Source organism: Mesoplodon bidens (assembly GCF_964165515.1).
Source record: "Mesoplodon bidens genome assembly, chromosome: 1".
In the NCBI taxonomy this organism is placed as follows: domain Eukaryota; kingdom Metazoa; phylum Chordata; class Mammalia; order Artiodactyla; family Ziphiidae; genus Mesoplodon; species Mesoplodon bidens.
In genome coordinates, this window is record NC_138176.1 from 69,589,663 (window position 1) to 69,599,337 (window position 9,675).

Consider the following 9,675-nt stretch of genomic DNA (forward strand, 5'->3'; position numbering starts at 1 on the left):
CATGCCATTTTGAGGTTGAGGAAACTGAAGCTCAGAGAGGTTAGGCAGTTTGGCTGAGGTCACAGAGCTAGAAAATTGCCCAACTTGGTGGACCTTGTGATGATTGCTGGGTTCCCCCAGCTGCTGGAAGACAGACCTTGGCTGAAAGCTTCCTTCGGGACCTCTTGGGCTGAAAAATACTCAACCTTGACTTGGGTTACATGGAGGAGCCCAAAGTCACAACCCTTTCCAGGGTCAACTTCCATCCAATGTCAGACTAATGGGGTCAGGGAGGGGAGGGACTGGCTGGGGCAGCTCAGGCTTCTGAGAAGTTTGGATGGGGGTTTGGAGGGAGAGGAGGCTGGGGAGGGACCAGGTCTGGGCCACAGACAGCCCTGATGTGGGCAGAGGAATTTAGACCTGGTCTAATTGTGCTATTCTGCCTTTGTCAAGATCTCAGCTGGCCTCTGCCTGGGTTTGAGAAAGTTCAGGGTTAAGGACAGAGCGCACCTACAGCAATGCAGAAGAGCAGCATTGAGCTTACAATTCTGGGTCTTTCTACCTCCATTCAAAGTGCCATGAGAATTGTGAAATGAGCACTGTAACGTGATTATATGTCAGAGGGGGCGGCTATCGTGATCAGAACCTCTATCTTCAGGGGTAGAAGACTATGCAGCTGCTCTGGGATGCACGAATCCTCCCTAGGACTATCCAGTCACAGGTTCATGCAGCGCTGCTTGCACACCTCCAGGGGCAGTGAGCTCACTACCTCCTGAGATGGCTCCTTGCTTTTCTGTCTATTCTCTCGTGGAGGCCGAGACCTTCTCTTTGCTGAGAGCCTTTCCCTTTGTTTCTCTTATCTCTCTTGCTTTTATTGCAACCTGCTTCCCCACCAGACTTGCCTTCTTATTGACTTTCTTGCCATATCTTTTGCCATTTTACTCTGCTTGCTTCCTCCTTTCCTGTGTTCCCCAGTCCACCTCCGCACCCACACGCCCTCCCACAGCCAACTCCTGGAGCCTCATCCACTCACCATTTCCGGAGGTCTCCTGTGTGCCAACCATGGGAACAGATGGGTTCATCAGATCAGTCCCTGTCCTCACCAAGCTCATGATCCAGTGGGGCTATTGCCATATGGTCTCCGTGTCCATACAGGGCCTTATGGTGTGCAAGGTGTTAGGGAGGGGTAAGTCACCATTTATAAGTTTCCTAACCACAGGCTGGGGAATCCTGTTCTAAACACGGAATTTAAACCCAGGTCTGCCCACCCCCAACTGTGTATACAAATGACTTCACCTTTCAGAGCCTCAGTTTCCTTATCTGGAAAATGGGTCTAGTATAACCTACCTCTCTGACCCATTGTGAGGATGAAAGAAAATGATGTGTGTGAGCCCCTGGCACACAGTAGGTGCACAGGACCAGTGAGTTGGGGTCCTACTGTTCCCACTCAGCAGGCCCTCGGAGCAGCTCGTGTGTTCCAGTGCCGGGCAAATGGCCGGTAGGTCGGATTAGGGACATATGTTAGCAACTTTCCAGTCAACAGAGGTCTGCCCAGCAATTGGCCCTGCCAAACCCTAGGCTTCCCTTAACTGATTTGGACACAAGCAACGGCTGCAGCGCAGACCCCAGAGGCTCCTCCCTTAACCTCCGCTTCCCCAGTGCCCAGGGAGGAGCCACAGCCCTCCAGAGACACGGCCAGGCTAATTGAGGTGGGTGGAATTCGGGCCTGGACCGCAGATCCTAGGAGGCGAGCCCCTGCTTCTGTTTGTTTAGGGGCCAGAGTTGTTAGCCTTGTCCTTTATCAGCAGCTTTGGGGTGGGGGGCTGCTCCCCACCACCTGAGAGGAAGTACCTGGGCTTTGGTGTCAGGCACACCTGGATTTGAGCCCCGTGCTGCCGCTTTCTAGGTATAGTCCTTGGGGGCAAGTCATGTCACCCCCTGAACCTCAGTTTCCTCTTCAGTAAAATGGAAGTAAAATGACCCCCATCCCACAGGGTTGTGATGAGGATGAAATCAGACCAAGGACGCCAAGAGCTGCACATGTGACAGTTTGGGAAATGTTATTATGGTCATTTCCCACTGAGACCAATGCCAGGGGCAGAGCTGAAGAGAATCAGACCTCTCATGTGCACATGAAATGATAAACAAGGGGCAGGTGCTACACACCATGCCCCTGGAGGAAAGGTGGATGGATGGCAGTGCTTGGTCTGGAGCGGGCCTGGCAGGTCGGGGCCTCAGTACACATTTGTTGACTGAAGAAATAAGGGGTCACCCAGGAGGACCTGGCCTTCACTTTCAACTACGTGTAAGGTCGAGATGCCAACTCACTCTACGGGGGGCTAAGGTGGGGCTCGGGGTAAAGAAATCTCTTCCTGCAGCCAGGGCAGTCCAAAGATAGAAGACAGCATCTCCGGTGGGAGTGAGCTCCCCATCGTAGTGGGTGTGCCAGGTTGGTTGGGAGAACTGTGGGCGGAGATGTAAAGGGATCCCTGCACTGGGTAGGAACTTGGCCTCTATGATGTCCAAGTTCCTCTCCAACCTGAGGGCCTCCGATTCTCAGAGAAGCTTTCTTTTCCAACTCCTCTGTCAATTATGGTGGTCTGCTGCTCTGCAAACAACCTCTACACCTCAGTTACTAACGTGGTGGAAGCTTATTTCTTGGCCAAAAAACAGCCCAATGCAGGCACTTGCCTCAGTCTTCCTTTGGGCAGTGACTCAGGCACCAGGCTCCTTCTATCTTATGATTGCACTATCCCTCCAGCCTCTGAATTCTTTACCAGATCCTCTGCATATGGCTAGACAACGGGGGTAAGGAAAGAGTGGAGGATTGCATGGAAGATTTTTATGAACCAGCCTTGGAAACAGTGCACATAATGTCTCTCCATGTTCTATTGGCCAGAACTTCAAGGGAGTCTGGGAAATGTAGTCCAGCTGAGTGTCCAGGAGGAAGAGGAAATGAGTGTGGTGAACTGTCAGTCAGTCATTGACACAGGAGCAGGGGGTGCACTCATTTAATCAATCATTCATTCATTCAATGAACAGTAAGCAACTACCTTGTGCCAAACCCTATTATGGGATATAAACATGAATCAGATGCAGCCCTGGTCTCCAGGAGTCCACAGCCTCAAGTTCACAGCCTGGACACATCAGGCAGCGATAGCCATATAGTTTGGCAGAGATGAAGGATGCCCTTCATCACAGCACCACCATAGTGTATGAAACAGGGCCCCTGTTCCCTCATCCTTAGTTAGGAAGAACACCACCTACCTCAAAGAACAATACATGCCAAGCTCTTAGCACAATCCAGCATATGGTGAGCCCTCTAAAAATGGGAGTGAATATTTGTATTAGTAACTCTATGCTTTGCAACGTCAGTCCTTTCTGAGTATTTTAGGGTTGGGTCAGGAGATGCTGGGGACCACAGTGCCATAATGGTGGCATTCCAGGAACCCTGGCAGGGTGGAGGGAGGACTAGCATCTGGTTGCTGACAGAGAAGCCCGGCTGCCCTCAAATCCTCACATGTAGTGGCCCAAGCAGAGCCATCCAACCCAGGCTCCGTTCACTTCGAGGGAATGCCTGAAGCAGCTGCGTGTTTTCTCAATTCCCCAGCGTGACAGCCTCCCTGGAAATAATAATTCAGGGGAATTTCTCTCTCCTTCCCTGAGGTAAAGCAAAAAGAACTACAACCCTCCACAGCTCTATGAGAGAGATTCCGGAATGGGGAACTAAGGCTCACAGAGGTTGAGCAACTTTCCTGCAGTCGCAGAGCTGGGTGGCAGGGCAGGGATCCCAGCCGACGTCAGACTGCTTACTAACCCAGCTCTAGGGACACAAGGACAACATTTGCAGAGGAGACCCTAGTTCAAGCTCAGCCTCCTGAGTAAGCATGAACTGCTTTCTCTGAAAATGGGGGTGACAGCAATACCTTCCCATAGGGAGCTCAATGAGAAACACTGTGTTTAAGATCCCGGCCCCTGGTCTAGAACTCAGCAACACCAAACTGGACAGAGGCCCAGTGTGGCAGTTAGGAGCACTGACTGAGAGGCAGCCTCCACTGCTTAGCAGCTGTGGCTCATTGGGAAAATCACGTACCTTCTCTGTGCCTCAGTTTGTTCATCTGTTGAAAGGGGATGATGAAATACCTGGTAAGTGCCATGTAAGTGTGATTTTTTTTTTTTTTTTTTTGCAGTATACGGGCCTCTCACTGCTGTGGCCTCTCCCGTTGCGGAGCACAGGCTCCGGATGTGCAGGCTCAGCGGCCATGGCTCACGGGCCCAGCCGCTCCGCGGCATGTGGGATCCTCCCGGACCGGGGCACGAACCCGTGTCCCCTGCATCGGCAGGCGGACTCTCAACCACTGCGCCACCAGGGAAGCCCTGTAAGTGTGATTTTTGTTATCATCTGTGCACTGATGAGGTGAATTCCTAATGGTTTGTTAAGCTACCTGATCTTTACAAATGGCTAAGAAGGTGTTTTTTTTTTTTTTTTTTTTTTTGTGGTACACAGGCCTCTCACTGTTGTGGCCTCTCCCGTTGCGGAGCACAGGCTCCGGACATGCAGGCTCAGAGGCCATGGCTCACGGGCCCAGCTGCTCCGCGGCATGTGGGATCTTCCCGGACCGGGGCATGAACCCGTGTCCCCTGCATCGGCGGGCAGACTCTCAACCACTGCGCCACCAGGGAAGCCCTAAGAAGGTGTTTTAAGCTAGACTTTTGAATTTTTTCCTTGAGGGGCTGGGAAAAATCCAGACAGCTTAGCTCTGGGAGGGTGTTTGAATTGAGAGAACATTGAGTCTAGGAAGCCAGCTACCTTCATATTACAGATGAGGAAACTGAGGCCTGGAGAAGGGAAGGGGTTTACCCAGGAGCTCTGGCTCACTCAAGGAGTCCTAGTGCCCAAGCCTGTGTGCCTTGCCCTCCTCTTCCTGTTTCAGGAAATGGAACAGGGCTTTCGTTAATCTGTGTGATGGAAATCACAGAGGCCCAGATGAAGCAGATCCTGGGTCATGACTGGAAATTCTCATTGGTATCTGGCTGTCGCCAGGCTTTGCCTTATTCTGGAATATGAGTCCCCTTCTCCTCTGTCTGCCCTATGCCCCACTCATCCCCTTTCAGACTAAGGTACCTACACTGGAGAATTGTAGCCACAACTTCTCTGCAGCAGCAAGGGGTCCTAGACAGCACATTTCAATTCCACATATGTTTATTAGGCACCAGGCCCTGAACTAAGGGGATTCAGTGGTAAATGAAACAGCCGTGGTTTCTGCACTTATGATCAAACAGGAAGACAGATGCTAAACAAATCATTACAATCAGGCCCTGAACTGAAGGCTGTGTGACCATGAGCAAGTTATGTGACTCCTCTGAGCCTCATTTCTCTATCTGTAACACAGGATGAATGACACCTATTTAAATCCCAGAGTTGACATGAGGATGAAGTGAGGTAGGGATGACAGCAACTAACACCTAAGTAGAAGTTCTAGAATGTGGAGCTCTTTCCCCTAATTGGAGAAAGAAACACTGCACTTGTATTTCTAAGAAGAAAGAAGAAGAGGATGTGGATGGACCAATAGATGATCATACTAAATGAAGTAAGTCAGACAGAGAAAGACAAATATCATATGGTATCACTTATCTGCTGAATCTAGAAAAAATGATACAAAGAACTTATTTACAAAACAGGAACATACAGACATTGAAAACAAATTTATGGCTACCAAAGGAGGTGAGGAGGGATAAATTAGGAGTTTGGGACTAACAGATACACACTACTATATATACAATAGATAAACAGCAAGGACCTACTGTATAGCACAGGGAACTGTATTCAGTATCTTGTAACAACCTATAATGGAAAAGAATCTGAAAAAGAAAAAATATAGATCGATAGATAGATAAACTGAATCACTTTGCCGTACACCTGAAACTAACATAACATTGTAAATCAACTATACATCAATTTAAAAAATTTAAGAAGTAAAAAAAAGAAGAGGATGGTAAAAATAAATAGGAGAGCGTGCACTGTGCCAGCCAGGACAGCGTTCTCCCAGCTTGGTGATTCAATCAGGTCTGAGGAGTTGAAAGCAAAGGTTACTGGCTCATAATGCACCACTGAGCCTGTCTATTCTCCAGATAATCCACTTTATGTATCTGATAAAGTGGGATCAAAATCAGAAACACATTTCCCAAAGATGTTGGAAATGCACAGTCCTTCCTTTAGAGCGTTTGCAGCTGCAAAATCACTGTGATTTGGTCAGGTTGGGCGTGATCAATCCCAAGACCCAGTGGAGCACAGCTCTGCCGGTGTCCAGGCCATGGGAGGCCCTGCTCCACCACGCTCAGGCTGGGCGGCCGAGAGGCCCAAGCTTCTCTGAGCCTCAGCTTCCTTATCTGTGAAAATGGAACCAGTCCCAGCTGCTGACCCACTGAATTGCTGGCGTGTAACTGAAACCCGAAGGAAACTGTCTGTTTCACGGAGATACCTGCAGTGCCTAAAACAGAGCTTAGAGCATAGGAGATGCTCATTAAACTGTTATTGAATGGACGGTGCAATAGGAGCTCAACCAATATTTGTTGAATGGGCAATTAAATAAATATAGGTACAGAAGAAGTATGTCTTTCCAGCCTTACAGCATTCCTGGAATTTCTCCTTCTTTTCTTTCTTTCTTCCTTCCTTCTCCTCTCCCTCCCTCCCTTCCTATATTTCTGTCTTTCTTTCTTTCTCACTTTTTTGTAGCTGAGACCTTTGGATACAGAGAGGTTAAATCATGTATCCAGGCTCATAGACCTAATTAGAGTCTGCCTCTGATGTTTGGGCCTAGTTTTGTCTGGCCCCATGTGCCTTATACTTTCCACTGTGTCTGGAAGTTTCTTTGAAGCCTCTGAAAGTATCAATTAGGAATGCTTTGAAGAGTAGCTTAAGCAATAAAGATGTGTATTTCTCTCCCACCAGGAGTAGCAGAGGGTGGCAGTTCAGGGCTGGAGCAGCCGCTGAACGTAGTAGCACAGAACTAGGCTCTTTCCATCCTCAGACAATTAGCTTTTTGTCTTAATGTGTGTTGCTTTCTGGTCACAAATGGCTGCTACAGCTCCAGGCATCGCAACCAAGTTCAAGGCAAGAAATGGGAAGAAAGGAGGGGGAGGGCATTTCCCAAAGTGGTTTCTTGTTTTTGTCAGCCAAGGAAAAAGGTATCCAGGGGCAGATACCTCAGCAGACTTCCCCTCCTGTCTCACGGGCTACCTTGGTCAGCTGGCCGACCCTTCCTGCAAGGGAGGATGAGAAATTGAGCCCCCAGCAGAGGCTGCTGGGCTGGCCGGGGCCGGCCCGGATCAATTGTTGTCTCTTGGGAACCGGTTCACTGCTGCTCTGAACAAAATCAGGGTTGGGAGAGTAAGGGGAGAGGAGGGAACTCTTGGGGAGTCCAGACCTACTGACTTCCTCACTGGCGAGTGAAGAAACTGAATCCAGGGCGCTCCTCAAGGACAGGCTCTGGGTGTTACCTATCATTGTACCGACTCTTTGAAGCAATATAGCACAGGACAGGGTTTCTCGAAGATGCCACATGCACACGAGACAGATGATTTACTGTGATCTGCTGGCGCAGTAGTCACAGTAACCACAGTAACCGCAGTAACCACACAGGGAGAGAGAATTCCCGTCCTCGATTTGCTTTCAATTCTTCCGATTACATCTTGGAGAGATGATAAAGTAAATGTGATGAGTGGTCCTTGATTATATCCTGGATTTAAAAGAAACAACAAGCCCTAAAGAACATTACTGGGTTAATTGGGGGGCATTTGAATGTCGGTTATAAATTAAATAATAGAATTGAATCAATGTTAAATTTCCTGAGTGTGATAATCAAGATTCTGGTTATGCCCTTGTTCTAGGAGATACACACTGAAGTAGTTAGCAGTCATGTCACTGATGTTCACAAATGGTTCACCAAAAAGTATTTATACATGTATGTGTCATACACTTATACATGTATATACATGCGTATATAACTACTCATATACATACACACGGTATGTATAACTATGTACATAAATATACAGAGATATATGTATATAAATATACATTATATATATAAACAGAGAGAAAGAAAGCAAATACAGTAAACGTTAACATCTGGTGAATTTAGACTCTAAATGAAGGGCCTATGGGTGTCCATTCATGCAACTTTTTTTTTTTTTTTTTTTTTTGCGTTACGCTGGCCTCTCACTGTTGTGGCCCCTCCCGTTGCGGGGCGCAGGCTCCGGAAGCGCAGGCTCAGCGGCCATGGCTCACGGGTCCAGCCGCTCCGCGGCATGTGGGATCTTCCCAGACCGGGGCACGAACCCGTGTCCCCTGCATCGGCAGGTGGACTCTCAACCACTGCGCCACCAGGGAAGCCCCATTCATGCAACTTTTTGTTTTGCTTTTGTTTTGTTTTGTTTTTTGCGGTACGCGGGCCTCTCACTGCCGTGGCCTCTCCCGTTGCGGAGCACAGGCTCCAGACGCGCAGGCTTAGCGGCCATGGCTTACGGGCCCAGCCGCTCCGCGGCACGTGGGACCCTCCCGGACCAGGGCACGAACCCACGTCCCCTGCATCGGCAGGCAGACTCTCAACCACTGCGCCACCAGGGAAGCCCCATGCAACTTTTTTATTTTTATTTATTTTTATTTTTTTGCGACATGCGGGCCTCTCACTGCCGCGGCCTCTCCCGCCGCGGAGCACAGGCTCCGGACGCGCAGGCCCAGCGGCCATGGCCCACGGGCCCAGCCGCTCTGTGGCACGTGGGATCCTCCCGGACCGGGGCACGAACCCACGTCCCCTGCACCGGCAGGCGGACTCTCAACCACTGCGCCACCAGGGAAGCCCCACCATGCAACTTTTTAATAAGTTTGAAATTTTTCAAAATGAAAAGTTAGGAAAATAATAAATTAATATTTTGAAGAGGAAATTTCAGAAAATTATTAAAGAAATACATAACGTGTTAGTGAGCATTACACCAATATTCAAAATCTTTCCAGTCATCCCTAAAGCCCCAGATTTGGGAACCACTGATGTCGATTTAGGGGACATCTTTCAGCATCATTTATCCTTAAGCTTTTATTCCCTCGTACATAAAATGGGACAGTTTTTACAGCATCCTGGGATGGCCGGTAGTGGCCTTCCGGGAATGTGGTGAGAATTGTATGAAATAATACACACAGAGTTCTTGGCACAAAGGCTGGCACAGAAGCCAGGTTATGGGGAAGGCTCACTGTGGTGTGCACCCCCAGTAAGTACCACTGGGCCTGGCACACAGTAGGGTTGTTGAGAACTGGATGTAGCTGATTCAGGCAGGTCACATCACCATGCTCGGCTTTCCTGGCTCTTGCTGCTCTTGCCTTTGTTCCTTTCCATGTCTCGTGGCCTAGGAGAGGCCTCCTGGATAGGTCATCTGGAGACTGAAGCCACAAAAAGACACCTCCACCAACACACACACACACACACACACACACACACACACACTTTTTATGTCATTATCATTTTTCCCGGACAGCAATTCTGGCATCTCTGGGCCCAGAGATCCTTGATTAGCAGAGTCCAGGGCTGGGTGAGGCAGCCAGCCTTCAGTGCATTGGGATGGGGCTAATTCCATTTTCCGGTCCCTGCATCCATCAGAGGCCGTGGGGTGCACTCTCACCCCCCTCCAGTGTCTGGAGCC